This window comes from Cupressus sempervirens, chromosome 3 (genome assembly GCF_028749045.1).
Source record: "Cupressus sempervirens isolate cs-2001-9-10 chromosome 3, ASM2874904v1, whole genome shotgun sequence".
NCBI lineage: Eukaryota > Viridiplantae > Streptophyta > Pinopsida > Cupressales > Cupressaceae > Cupressus > Cupressus sempervirens.
The window spans coordinates 414,730,851-414,746,242 of NC_143120.1; the positions used below are offsets into that span (position 1 = coordinate 414,730,851).

Below are 15,392 nucleotides of genomic sequence, written 5' to 3' on the forward strand. Positions count from 1 at the left end.
ACACTGAATTGAATAATGTCAATTGTCTTTTAACAATAAATGTCTTGGTTACATCCTTGAGTGTCTTTGCAGGTGAGAATCCCTTATGATGTCATTCTACAAATGAAGCCCCTTTTCACCATGTTACATACCTCTATTTATAATATTATAGATTTGATACCACACCTATGGGCTAAATTCTTATTATGGTAAAATAAGCATGCAATGAATTATAACCAATAAAAATTAATATATTCAAAAAAATGATTACCAATTTGTTATCTCAACGAGCATCCTTAGAGCTTAGTTTGATTGATTTGGATCTAGCTTGGGCCTTCAACTATGTTTTTTCTTCAAGATTAAAATTATTAGGAATGATAGTAAAGTCCCTTCACAAACAAGGGAGCCAAGGAAGGAGATGGGGAGGTCAGATTCGCCTAAACTGAGCAAGTCCAACCTAGTAATAGAGTAAGCTAATCCACACCACATGTCCAACCCAAGAATAGAGATGGGGACACTAGATTCAACTAAACCAAGCAAAGAAAACCAACCAAGGAAGTCCAACCCAAAAGAAAAGTAAGCCAACATAGAAGAATAATAGTATATTGGGGTCAAGAAGGAAGGAAAGGCAACCTGCAAGCCTAGTACCCATGATTTTCAACCAAGTCTTGTTACCCCCATCATTTTTAACCTACATGGGAATAAAGATCGACCTACATAAGGAACCAATATATAATAATAATAATAATAATTTCCTTCACCTTTTCTTTTTTATGACATTTTTGACCAACTTACAATTTTCTTTTTTATGTGATTGAGATGGTCAAAATTTTGACCAACTTGAAAAAATCTAGGATATTTTCAACCAACATGGGGATGAAAACTAAAAAGAAGAAGAGAGAAATAATAGCTTTGGTCAAAAATTTTGGTAGATAAACAAGTGAAAATGTACTAGTGTAGATCCACAATCAAGGTATAGGCACTCGAAAACAACACTACAAGACAAAATCTGCATCTAACCATCTAATAAGTAATGAAGGGAAAGTATAGAGGGAAACATCATAGTGTATTAAAAAAGCATCTTGTAATGAACTAAAACAACATTGAAATGAAAAGAACAACCAAAATAAGTATGAAGTTCCTCACAACCATTAATAGCATCATGAGACCATCGTGGGTCCTAGCCATCCTCTCAGTGTAGGGTGAATGTACAAAGCTATGTCACCTTTCAGGCTGACTAATCAAATTGATTAAATTTGAGTATTTCTATCTAAATTTTTTTTTTTTCAATCTTGTTAAATTTGTTTTACCTAACTTATATATGGTCTCACATTTTTCCAATTTGAAATGTCTATTAAATGCATGTTTTATAATAGTTAGTATCAAATTACCAAATAAATTAAATTATTCCAGAAAACTAACATTTCAATAACTCTTACTATTTTTCATAATATTTTTTTAATAACATAAAAACACCATTTTATAGAGCTCAAAGTCAAGAATATTATCACATAGAGTTCATGGTTTTTTAATTTGATATAATATATTGTAATTAAAAATTTCTACAAGTACACATTTTAAGAAGATGTCAATTTTGAGAAATAAACAAATAGTAAATCATATTTAAAAAAATAATTATATGATGTACTAGAGGAGAGATTCCTCTTCAAGAATCTATAATTTTTCTTTTGGTTGGAATAGATTTATTTTCAAAAATGTGGTCAAAGATTAAAACTATCGATTTGAATAAGGTGAATTTTAAATCATTATAAAGGAGAAAATATAGGACTAAAGTCAATTTTTGTTTTTGATTGTTCTAGCTACATATAGTATCTATTGCATAATCTAAGATAAAAAGGAAATAATTTTATTTCCTTGTAGTTTTGTGGTGGGAACTAGACCCCTAATTTCAAACATTTTTCAACAACTAAAAAGTTATCTTTAAAAATAGGAAAAGCTATCATTTCTTTTTGCAAATTATTATTAAAAATTATAATCCTAAACTTCATCCATTTTTAAACATTTCATTACTTTACTTCATTTTCAAATTCTAAATAATAATGCAAGATTTATGTCATTGAAGTTGAATAGTTATACTTTGGTTAGCCTCTTCCTTTGTAAAAGGGTGACACAGGTTTGTACTTTTACCCTATAAAATCCCAAACTACAGACTAGATCATTAGTGTTATCTTATGAAGATATCACTACTAAAACATGCTACAACATAAGCATAAGGAAATCTAACATGCTATAAGTAAATCATAAGATAATCCTACAAATCAACTCATCAGCTACACATGCTAAATATCATAATAAGGAAATTTATCCATACTCACATCATCTAAGCATGATATACAAGTATTCTAAGGAAAGCATAAATCAAAAGAAAGCATACTTAGAAACCTAAAGTACCAAGTGAAAACATTCAACAATGGTTGGACTAGGATAATAGAATGTCTCTATACACCTATCCCCAACAGTGATATAGATAGCTCCACCTCCCAACCATGTGGAACCCATAGGTCCACACCTGTCATACTGTTGGAGAAAATGATCCAACCATAAACACACATAAAGCATAATGTCCATGGCTAATGCTCATGCTAGATAGTAATGATGACTAAAATGAAGATCAAGAAATAATGCAAGTACAATAGGTCCTAGTTAAACACTCAATGGGCTACTATGTAAGGGTTGACATCATGGAGAGTCGCTGGCATCCAAAAGCCCAAGCCAGTTTCACAAGTACTCTCCCCAACAAGAGGCACACAACCCTAGTAGCAACTCTTCTCAATGAAAAGTGCACAACCTAATGTTTTATTATCTTAAGTTTTATTACCACTCACACATTTTAATTTAGTCATCACTTATAGAAAACTTCCTCTACAAGCCAAAAGAAAATAGTCACCAAGTCGCGAGATAGAAGCCCATCCATGTGCTACCCTACCATATCCATGCTCATCCAATGTTGAGTGCCTATAAGAATTCATATTCCCAACCAAACTCTAGATTATCATAACTAATAGCCAGTGCATGGAAGATTAGGCCTTGTAGGTCACTCGACAAGGTACGTGTATGTACTCTTGTGCAGTGCACCACCATCATGAAGATCATAACACAAGGAATGGATGAACTCACTCAACCAGCCTCAATTTGGGAGTATGGACTCTAAATTAATCCAAATGGTACAACAAGAAAAAACATCATAAACTCACTCAGTAGGCCTCGATCCAAGAGTATGGATTCTACATGAATTCTAGTGTCCATGAAACAATAACAAGGGTCCAAAAGAAACAATAGAACTAGGTAAAAATAACTCAATCAAACAAAAAGTGGGAAGCAAAAATATGAGATGCATCTCAATGCAAATATAGAAGTGCAACAATGGTTTCACTAACATCATACAGATAATCCAAGTCCATGACCATCATCATGCCAAGAAAACCCAAGAAAACTACGTGGTATGCAAACCAAGGTGAAAACCTCAAAACTCAAAAACTTCAAAATTAAAACTCATTTATTCTTAGGATACAAAGGACAAAAATTTCAAATAAAATTAAGGTTTGGAGTCCATATGCAAAAATGGCTAGCATAACAGTGCAAAACCCCAAACCCTCATCCCAAAAAATAAAGAAATACTCATACTTGCCCAACTGGGTAGAGCTAGCATACAAAAATAGAGAGGAATACTAGTTCTCAACCTCTTAACAAATGGCTACAAAAAATTGAAATAGAAATAGAGAAAAATAAAATAAAATAGGAGAGCCCTACCTCAGAGCCAAAATGAAAAAATGGGAATTAGAAAATAGGAATGAAGTAAATACCCATAACATTAAATCGCCCACATAACATAATTAGAGATATATCCAAATATCAGAAAAGTAGATATCATCATAAAACACATGGTTATGTCAAAATGGCATCATCATGCAATATTATCAACTAAACAACATAGTAGTCTAACATCTACGATACTAAAATCAAAGTATAACATCTGACCCTCAGGTCATCTCAAATGTAAAACATAATATGAGTAACCAATATTTCTCATATTAAAATATAATAAGCTAAATATCCATAGCACATAAATAATGAATCCAACATGGATAATCCATTTCTAATTATTTAAGCATTTAATAATGGTTTTTTAAACAACAGAAAAAGACACTTAAAACACATAAGTGAACATAGTCATAAACATGACTAACCACTACTACAAAACCCTAGTCCAGTGTAGCATGGTAATAGTACACAACAAAATCTTTGCACACATCTTAGAGTAATCATAGAACAACATCATGATACCACATCAATCCTAGTAGCCACTAGCACAAACCTCAGTGAACCATAAATCAAATCATAATTTGATAAATCGGCCATAAGAATAATCAAAGTAACTGATATAGTAACATAAATCAAATCACCTCAAGGGTGTAAACAACTCATGGTCCCAATCACGATCCCCCAACAAGCAAGTTCATCAAGGTTGCATCCATCAGGATGACATACATTAATCAAATGGGAGAGGCACTACAATTTTATAATAGCTTGTAGGAATTGTTAGGTATTCCAAGAAGAAATTAATTGAAATATAAATTTGGTGCATGAGTACCAAGGCTATTCTTAAATTCCTAATCAGTTTTGGCTTGTAACTAACTCTAGCCAAGCTAGTATGCTTTTTCTTTGGCCTTAGAAGGTATTTTTGTTCTATGTCACTAGATGGGTTAATAGCCAATACTAATCCAATCTAGTTTAGCCTAGGTTGTTTTCAAGTTGTTAGTCCTTGTAATAGGCCTAAAATTGGGAAAATAAGTCTAAATGTGTCCTAGACTTAGGTTAGAATCAAAAAGTTCTTAAAAATGTTTTAATTCTGGTTAATCATCATTTGTAGAAAACTATGGGTCATTAATGTTATTTTTACATATTAATTGAAAAGATGCTAAAATATTGTCATGAAAACATTTTGAAAATTTGAAAATGTTCCATGCAACATTGACAACTTTTGATTCATTTCAAAGTGCAAGGAGGAAATCAATGATAGTGGCCTACAAACATGGAGGAAGCATCTTTAGATACTCCTAGGTCTATTTCTTGAGGTAGAGTGTGCATTTTATGTAAGTTTTTGAATTGAAAGTATAGCATATTGTTTTGAATTTCTAGTATAGTCAAAGTATTTTGAATTAATGAATCATTACATAGATTAAGCTTAAAAACTTAATTTTGGACCTATATTGAGTAGTTATTTTCAAGTACATTTCATGTTGTGAGCAGGTAGATTAGAATATTTTAGAGTGCATTTGTAAATTGTTTAAGTTTTAGGCTAGTTGTTGGTCTAGTTAAGAGTGGGTTTTATTTCATGGCTACCCCATGAAATCCAACTGTAAGGAATGTGTAGGATCATGGTCAACCAAACTAAGCCCTTAAGTGGTAATAAAAAATTAGAAAATCAGGATTGTGTCAACTTGACACTAGTAGAATTTTAGCAAATAAATGACCACGTGACTAAAAATTTTTGTCATAAGACTAAGAATTTTAGTCACATGACTAAAATTTATCAAATTCTAGTAATATTTTGCAATTTAGAAATATAAGTGACTAAATAAATGACTAGTTTGGTCATTAGGTAAAATCACAAGGTTAGACAAAGATAACTGACTAAATAAATGATCAAATAAATGACTAAATAATTGATCAATAATAGTTAGTCACCCAAAAAGTGAATAAATTAATGATCAATGGATGCACTCTAATGAATGCTACTTATTGTTTCTAATTTATAAGGATAAATGACTATTACTCATATATATATATATATATATTTGATCACACTACATAGAGTTTAAGCTACCTCATTGGAACCCTCCCTAATCAAGCCATTTGGTCACCTAGGTTTGGTTTGGTGATTCAAAATGATTCAATATCTCTAGTTACTAATCATATGACCCATGTTATTTCAATTGATATTGTTCTTTCTATAGATGGCCATGATTCTAGTTTCTTGCATACAATTTTTTTGTGTAGGTTGTGATCCTCTAGCTCCTTTGGGTGCCTGCACATGTACAAGCCTTATATTATCAATAGTTTAAGAATCCTCTCTATACTAGAGGTTTCCTTTTTTAGGGATGTTGGTTTACCTAACTCACTTACTCTAGTTCTTATGGACCAAGTATCACTACACCCTTTACTACCTCAAAGATAGATATTTTTCCCTCTAGAGTCATTCATAGAAAGCAAAAGAATCATTCATTCTTATCAAAAAACACATATATCTATTGGGTGCACTCTTGGTCCTAGCTAATTTGATCTTGATTAAAGGTGAACAGTTTTTTATTTTGACTGTTGTAGATGCTCAAAAATGGTTTGCATCTATGGTTTCATCACTTCTTCATACTAATTTGTCCCATTTTCTCATTCTACTAACTTTGATCTTTTGGCCAGATTGACCATATTTTGTCATTTGTATCCCCTTTCATATCAACTCAAAACCATTTCAAATCAACTCAAAATCACCCCAAATCAACTTGGAATCATTCGAAATCAATCCTAATCAACCCAAAACATATTAACATCCCAAATCAATCATCATTTGTTCGACTCCTAGGTATTTTTGTGGCTTTTAGCGCCTTGGAAATCTATCAACCTATCAATCTTATCAATATGACCTTAGTACTATCGTGGCTCTCAGTGCTAGGTCAAACTATCATTCATGTCATCTAATCTTTGACATTGTTGAGGCTTTCAATGTCAGATCATGGCATCATCAACCATTTTAATAACATTGACAATGTTCGTTGATGTTATTATGATCAAACCTTATCAATTAATTTAAATCTTGTAGCATTTACAATGTCGGTTAAATGCTACATATCAACCAATTCATGTCATGTTTCCTTGGCATGTTATCAATTTCAATCTATCAATCAATTTGACCATGGCTTTGGTCTACTTTTCATCATCTTATTCCATATCTATCATTGTCACATTTTCATCAAAGGATATTGTGGCATTCATTTAATCAATTTGGCCAATCATCTACTAATTCTGTCTATAGGATTAAATAACCCATAATTTAATTCTATTATTCTTCCTAATTATTATCCTCAATTAATTAATTTTATTAATTAATTGATTCATTATCTACAAACCATGGAAATTCTTAATTTCCCAAGTTCCATTTTCCATCATTAATTCCATTTTCTACTAATTCTTATTTTGTGGAATAAGAGGATTTTTAATTCGAATATTCCATAAAAAATTGCATCATCATGACACTTGGGTATGATACCTCGTGGATTCTCCTTCGACACTTGGCTAAGACTTCTCATAATCAAATATTCTTATTCTCTTACGCCTGTCTCTATTTGGCTTCTTTGTCATAGATTCTTGGCTTTAAGTGGGTTGAGGTGTCTTATGACGTGTCATAGATTCTCTTCCACATTTAGCCATGTTTGACTTTCATGTGTCATAGAATCTTACAATTGGCATATTTTGTCATATGTGTCATGGATTCTCAAAGGAATCTCTTGCCACATCGCATATCTATGGGTGACAAATCCAATGCCCTCACTTTGAGTGTTGATTATAAAATGGACACTCTTTCTCTCATTTCGGGTCTTCTTGAAGTCCTATTGAAGTCTTGGAAGCCTTTAGGTCCTAATTTCTTTTAGATTTCTCACTCCATCTCTCACATTCAAATCACAACTTCAAGTATTCTCATGGCATTATCCACATCATAGACTTTTGCTTCAATTTTGTGTGCACTATAGGAAACTTTGGAGCTACAATCATTTGGAGAAGAAAGAAGGACATGGGAGCTACAAGCGAAAAAGGGGGTTTCTATTGCTTTCTTTATTAGTTTGGCTTTCATGGTAGACTAGTGGGTGCTAACATATGTTGATTGAGTTTTGTGATTTTCTCATAGTATGTTATGCATTTAACCCATTTTCTGGTCTTACAACTGTATTTTTGAAATAATATTTGATTCATTTGGTTTTCTTTAAGCAATCCATAGCCATATTGCTTCTAGATTGGGTGGTTTGAATTTCTCTTTCTAGAACTAGATCAACTCCAATTATAGTTTTTATAGTTTGATCAAATTTGAATGAGGTGGGGTCCTTCTGCACCTATTTAATAAAAAGTGATTTTTATATCTTATTATAAAAATATTTTTTTAAGTTATAATTTTCTCAAAATATCATTTATTTTTTCAACTTTTTGAAAATTTAAGAAGATTATCTTATATTTTATTAAAGATATATTTATAAAATTATGTGAGAGGTCTTCCTATACTATTTATTTATCATTATTTTCTAATTTATGTTTGTATGTGCATACATATATGTATGTATACATGTATATATAAACATATACACATAGATACATAAATACACACACATACACACATATGTATGCTAAATAGGCACATACTTATGTAAAGACATACAAATGAGACAAAACTCTTTATGAAAATATATTAACTTTGATAGACACCCTTTATGGGAGGGAACTCTTTGTGGAAATTTTATAAATATTTAAAAGTATAGTTGATACAATCTAATTTAAAATAATATGGAGTGTAGTTTAGAAGCATTCAATATAAAATAACCACAACATTTCTATTTGCACTTCTATGTTGAATTACATATACAATGATATGCCCTTTATTTTTATGATTGTGTGTATATCATTTCATGTAGTTTTATTAAATTATTATTATTTCCCTCTTCTAGACACTAATTTTTATATCCTTCAATAATTAACTGGTGAAATATTTTAAAAATCGATCACAAATAAGAAACATCTTAGACTTTGGTGACTAAAGTGATTAAAAGTAAAATACATGTCTTTAATAAAATAAGAAAATTAATTAAAATACTTACATATAAAACAATCTATATACAATTCCTTATATATTTTTATTTATAAGTGTTAATTAATTAATAGTAGTTAGTATTATAAATTACAATTCACATAATTATAATTATTCAAGCTTATTTATAACAAATAACATTACATCAAATTCTTCATTTTAGCATATAACTTCTATTACCTATCATATTGACTCTAGTAAAAAACTTTTGGTATATGTTTGACTAGAAAACTCATCAGATCTATTAGATTTCCACAATCCATTTAAATGAGATTTTAATATCTAAATTTTATTATGTAGAGTTTTCCAATCCATTCCAATAAGTTTGAATCTATCCCATCTAGGAAAATAAAATAAAATTTTGTACTTCAATTCCCCTTCAATAAAAGAAATATTCTTAAAATATATGGAAAATTAATAAACTAAATAGGATGAATCCATTTACATGGGAACCTGGTGCTTGATGTCCACAACTTTGTTGCAAGAGAAACCCTACAAAACTAAATTTCAGACAAACCTGATCAACCCATTTTTGAATAAATATTATGCACCTCATATTTCCTTTCCAGTTCAACACTTCTAAAAGGTCAATACTATACATCGATCTATTTATATTCTTCGATAAATCTGTATTCTAATCTGTATTGTTAGGGGACAACCCAATTTTTGAGGTTTTTTGTTCTATATTATTGGTAGCTTTTCATCTACTATTACAACTGATCTACCAATAGATTTCAAAATATTAGGCGATCTTTACTCTTGGGTATGTAATACTTAATCGTAAGTTCCATCTTTAATGATTTGTGTAAGAATGAAAATATTTTCCTTGTAATTTGCAAATTTTATGATAAAAAATGTGTTCAATTGTATAGGTTATATAGACCACGTTGCAATCATAATTGTGTGAAAAGAATACATGATCGAGAGGGTCTAGGGTTGATGAAAACCTACCCATGCATTTGGATTTAAGGAGCCATTGATATGTTTTGGACAATGGAATTTTTAGAATTGTATTAACTTAATATATGTTTACTTGCATCTGAGGCATTGAACCTTGCTAGGCTCTGTATGGACTGAATGGAACTCGATGTGATTATATGATAAGAAGAAATGATTAGTAAAAATAGTGAGCTTTTTTGAAACAGACAATTTTTTTTCTTATCATGCTCCAAAAAATAAAATCTACTAAATTAAGACCTCAATTAGACTATGCATTTTACTGTGGAACAATAATGACCATAAAACTGATAGACATTGAGAAACTACCTGATACCCTAAAAAAACTAGTCACTAATTATTTCTTGGTTAAATTTAGTGGTGGAAAAAATGATTTATTTTTTATAGTATTGTCTTGTACCCATAACCCAAGTTCTATGGAGATATTAGAGGATGTAGTAGTAAGATGATTTGTGTGCTAAATTATGAGTTTTTGAATAGGGTATGAAATTCCATTGACACATAATCCAAGTTGGGTTTTGATGTGATTTTGTTGCTTTGAATGCTCTTATAGACATGTCTACAAAATACGAGTGTATAGACAAGCCACATGACCTATTTCACAAAATACCTCAAAAAATTGTGCTTATGGAATACCACAATTGCAAGATAAATAGAAATTTTATTATTGATGAGGCTTTTGAGGTTTTTGAAATAAAATCCTAGAAGAGATGTGGTTTCATGGAAAGCAATTGTTGAGGGATACACTCACAATAGGTTTGTGAAAAAGGTTTTGCACACATTTAAGCAAATATAATCAATCTAAAGCCAATCTCCACATCTTTTGCTAGCATCATTTTAGCTTGTGCCAAATGGGAACTCTGGAATAGGGTTTGGATATTCCCCATATGATAATCGAAAGTGGAAGTTATTTAGATTGCATAGTAGCCAATAAATGTGTAAGCATATAGAAGACAAGGAAAGTGTTTGAAAAAAATTTGTAGAAGAGACATGTTCTCTTGGAATGCAATGGTTACAAATATACAAAAATTGGATTTGTTATGATTCTTGAAGCATTTTCAAATAGATGCCACAGTGAGATGTGTTTTAATGGAAGACTTTAATTGTAGGATATTAAGAAAATAGGTTTGTTGAAAGGGGTTTTTTGATTTTTAAGCAAATGCAATTGGCATTTATAAAACCTAGCTTTACCAACATACTCCCAGCTTGTGCTAAATTAGGAGCTTTAGAACAAGGCATGGACTTTTGTCAAAGAATAAATAAATATCTTTCAAAGAATAATTGAATGCAAATTTTTGTTAGATGTTATAGTTGTGAATACACTTATAGGGATGTATGCCAAAATCTAGAACTCAAAAGTCTAACCAGTGTATGTGTAACATTGATTGATCTTTCACACTCTCTTCTCTATGAATAGAATTTCTAATTTAAATTTAATTAGATCAAAAGAAACCCTATTCATTTCTATTGTGAAGAATAAGATGAACTTGATCAACCTCACTATATTTGATTCAAGCCTTGATTATAGCTCCCTCTTATGCATTGACATATATATTTAAACCTTGAACACAACATATTCTCCATAATATCACTACTATTGACCTGTGAGTGTTTTGAATATTTAACCTATTGACCTGTAAGTGTTTTGAATATTTAACATATTTATGTAGAGCACATTGGGCCCAAACACACATCCTTTCATTCAAGGATAAATTCTTCAACTTCATGATGGGATACAACTTCTTGCATTATTTCTTATTTTTAGAGACACTATTCCTACTCAATGATCTTGAATCAACACAAGGATCCTCCCAAATTGATTGCATACACTCAATACCTCTTAATGTGAAAGGCCTCTCATTTCCCATTGTACTCCACACCTTAAAACTAAACTCACTCATCAATTGCTGATTGCATCTTCAAATTATCTAATTTTATCCATAAATTGTCTTCATGAGACTCCATGCCCATATGGTTTGTTTGCATTATTTTTTGACTGAATATACGTCTCTTTCACTATATTCCTATGTTAGTAATGTAGAGCATCACTAATCACTTCCAAATCTCCATAATGAACATTCTTTTACTGTCATACAAATGATCAAATAGAGGAAACATTACATATTATTACTATTATGATAATAGTAATAATATGATAATACATAAATATAAATAAATGGGTATAAATCAATAAGTATGATGGCTTAGCTGTTGGTATTATATAGGATAAATATGATGAAGTGTGGATTACTATAACTAGTGTAATAAAAAGAAACATTTAACCAACATGATCTGAAGGTGGGGAACTATGTCCATACTCAACTACTTTTTGTGTGAAAGAAGTAAGCTGCAAACTGACCACTCATTTTCCTTCCATAGTCTCCTTTGAAATCTATTATCTTAGGGTCACTTATGTAGTTCTCAAAGAAAAAATCCTTGGCATAATAGTTCAGCTAATGGAAAAGGTATGAAACAAAAAGTAACTTGTATAGGCATGATAGTGTATCTGCTAGAACATTATGTTTCTTCTTCTTTTAAATGATCTCAAACTCATAAGCCTGCAAACAATCAATTCATTTTCTTCTCTTCTATGAGGATGTTCATAATCAACAAGTACTTGAGGTAGAAATGATCAATTCAATGTAAGTAGTTGATCCCCAACAGAAATAGAGACCATTTTTCAACCCCATAAAGGGTGGTTGTAGGCTGTATCTATATGGAAAAATGTGCCTTTTTATCATTAAACTACTAAAATTTCAAGGCAATGGAGTAACATGTAGAAAGAAATCTAGACCAAGTTTTATTAAATTTGATGGTGAACAACTTCAGTTCATTAGGAAAAGTTGGCACCCAAGCAATCGTAAAAGTTCTCTTGAGCTCTTCAGATTCATTTTGCACCACTAAAAACCAATTAAAAGCATCCCTTTCAGTTTAGTATGTAAAAAAGGGGGGCAATGGTGGACAAAAAATTTCAAAAACCTTTGATTAAAACTTGCCAAGCCCAAGAAATTACTAAGTTGCTAAGTTACTTTAGAAGGGTCGACATATATCCCTTCAACAAAATGACATGGCCATGATGATTTAGAATTTGCACTTACAAATTTCAGCATACAACTTCTATTTAACCAAAATGTCAAGCCCAATATTTAGATTTTCTAAATGAGATGCTAATGATGCTAATTTCCCATAATGATCTTTTCGTTGAAGAGTGACATCATGGTTCATACTATGCCAAATTGAAGTATGAATGGAAGCAATTTGTTACAAAATTGAAAAGGTTCAAGGAGTGGGATACATTCCATTTGGGTTTAACTGATGAAGATAGATTAAGGAGACTTAAATCTCACCATGAAGAGCTTGAAAGAAGGCTGACAGTTTTTAAAGATGGGTGAGCTTAGGGCATTGGGGTTGCATTTGTCATCTTCAAAGATATCTACACTATAAACAAGGCTCTTCAGGATGCCAGAACTAAGAAAAAGAGACCATGAATTGGAAAGTTTGTTTCTATTACGGAGTTGTAGCTTGAAAAGAGCCATTAGAAGGTAGAGAGAGCACCACCAGCTGCTCACATATATTCACGCCATTTTTTTTCAAAGTGCTAGATGAATTATTGATCCAAAGGGTATGAACAATGAAGCATCATGGTTGGCTTGGGTAAAGAGCTTGAGCTGGGCTGCAGCTCTGTTCTTCTAGTTCTTACCAAATATGCTAATTTTTGTAAGCATGTACATAATTATTCCCATAGCTTTATCATCACTTTCCAAGATTGAAATCCATTTGACTGTCTTAGGAGAGCATTAAGCTCTACTGGTTTAAGAAATTTTTATATTTCCTTGTTAATTTGATTTTCCTATGAGTACTATTAGACTCATCATTGGAAGGTTCTCTCTTAAGGATAGGTCAATGTTATATGGATGGGAATGATTGCAAGAAAATTGAGGAGTATATGAGTGCATCTTTTTTACTAGGTCCTTTCTATCCTCTCTTGCTTTCATGATAACAAGCACTATATAAGTTTGGTAAAAATGGCTTGCTATAGTCATCACTGAGGTGTATGTCACTGAGAGTCAAGAGGACAATTTGGAAGCATCTTTGTTATCAGAAAGATACTTCAATTTTGATAATGGAGATGGCTTAACAAAAAGGGATAGTGTAAATGGGCTTGATCTATAGGGAAGAGATTGACTAGTCTATCCAATTAGCAAAAACGATCACCATCAGATGGTTTAGACTTTTGATTTTGCACAATATTATGCATTTAATCTTACAATCTTTTCATTGGCGCTAATTTATTTTGCCTTTACACCTCTCGTGCTACCTATAGGTGCATGTTACTTTGGATATCGGTATGTGGTGGATAAATACAAGTTTTTCTATGTCATTTTCATGGACTACCTACAGGAAATTATCGAAAGCTCATGACAAACTTTCTGAGAATAATGTGCTTGTGTGTGATTCTATTTTTGCTATATATGCTATTCTTCTTCTTAGTCCGAGGAGATTCTGGGAAGTTTTAATTTATGTGTACTTTTGTGATGATCATAATTTATTTTTTTAAATATGGTGTAGATAAACTAATATCCTTAACAAAAACTAGTTTTCCATAGGATATACTAGAGGGTGTATGGACCATTGACAATATTGTTGATGGACCCACCGAATATGAGGTGTATGCACAACCAAAGTATGATTGGGATGTTTCTTCTATTTAATTTTTTTCATCGAGGATCCATTTTGATTGATATTGAATACATGTATTTCTCTCCAAATTATCTGGAATTTTCAATTCTAATCTAATTGGACTTTTATGAGGTCAAACACTTGGAAGTAAGGTTGTAATGTCAAATGTGTGAAATAGTTGCAAGATAACTAATTTTTTTTCTTTTTGGGTTGAATCATGTAAAGCATATCAACTAATTCCATTTTTAGACATTTTATCTACCCAACTCCTAGAAATACCCCTTGCTTACCTCTCATTCTACAAAATTGGCCAATCTTTATTACTGAAAAAAGTCACATCAAACATGAGGCATTTTGGTTGAACCCTTAGGACCTGGCCACAATATGCAATGGATTAATTTCAGAAAGACATTAAGCATGGAAATGGTAAATATGGGCATTTGGAATGGTAAATTGTTTTCTTCAAATAAAATCTTCTTATTGTATATAGTTTTCTATCTTCATGTCAAATGGCTGAAATGATTTTTCTCTAGAGATCTTCATGAAGGAAATTTTTTTAACAATGTTGTTTTCCATCTCAAACCTATTTCTTGACATTTTAGGAATGTTTTACTATGTTTCTTGGAGTTTGGAGGATAGATGGATGGGGTGTGTGAGAATGGCCAGTATATTTTCTGATCATGGGTGTCGAAGGGGGTCAACTACCCAAATATTATATTAAATCACTAGTTAAATAAGAAAATATTAACAAAACTAACAGAAGCTAAAGTTTTGTGCTGAATTTTCTATGACTAACTATTGATCCAATAATCCATATTATAATTATAATATGCATCTTATTTCAAAAATCTTAGTTACAAACTTGAAACTCAGGAGTAAGAAATCAGACCTGATAAATAAATTGATA

General features: G+C 31.3%; 1 pseudogene; it reads left to right on the forward strand.

Annotated features, from left to right (window-relative positions):
• The first annotated feature begins 12,261 nt into the window (after positions 1-12,261).
• LOC149566784 (hyperosmolality-gated Ca2+ permeable channel 4.1 pseudogene) lies at positions 12,262-13,819 on the forward strand (annotated as a pseudogene).
• The last annotated feature ends 1,573 nt before the right edge of the window (positions 13,820-15,392 follow it).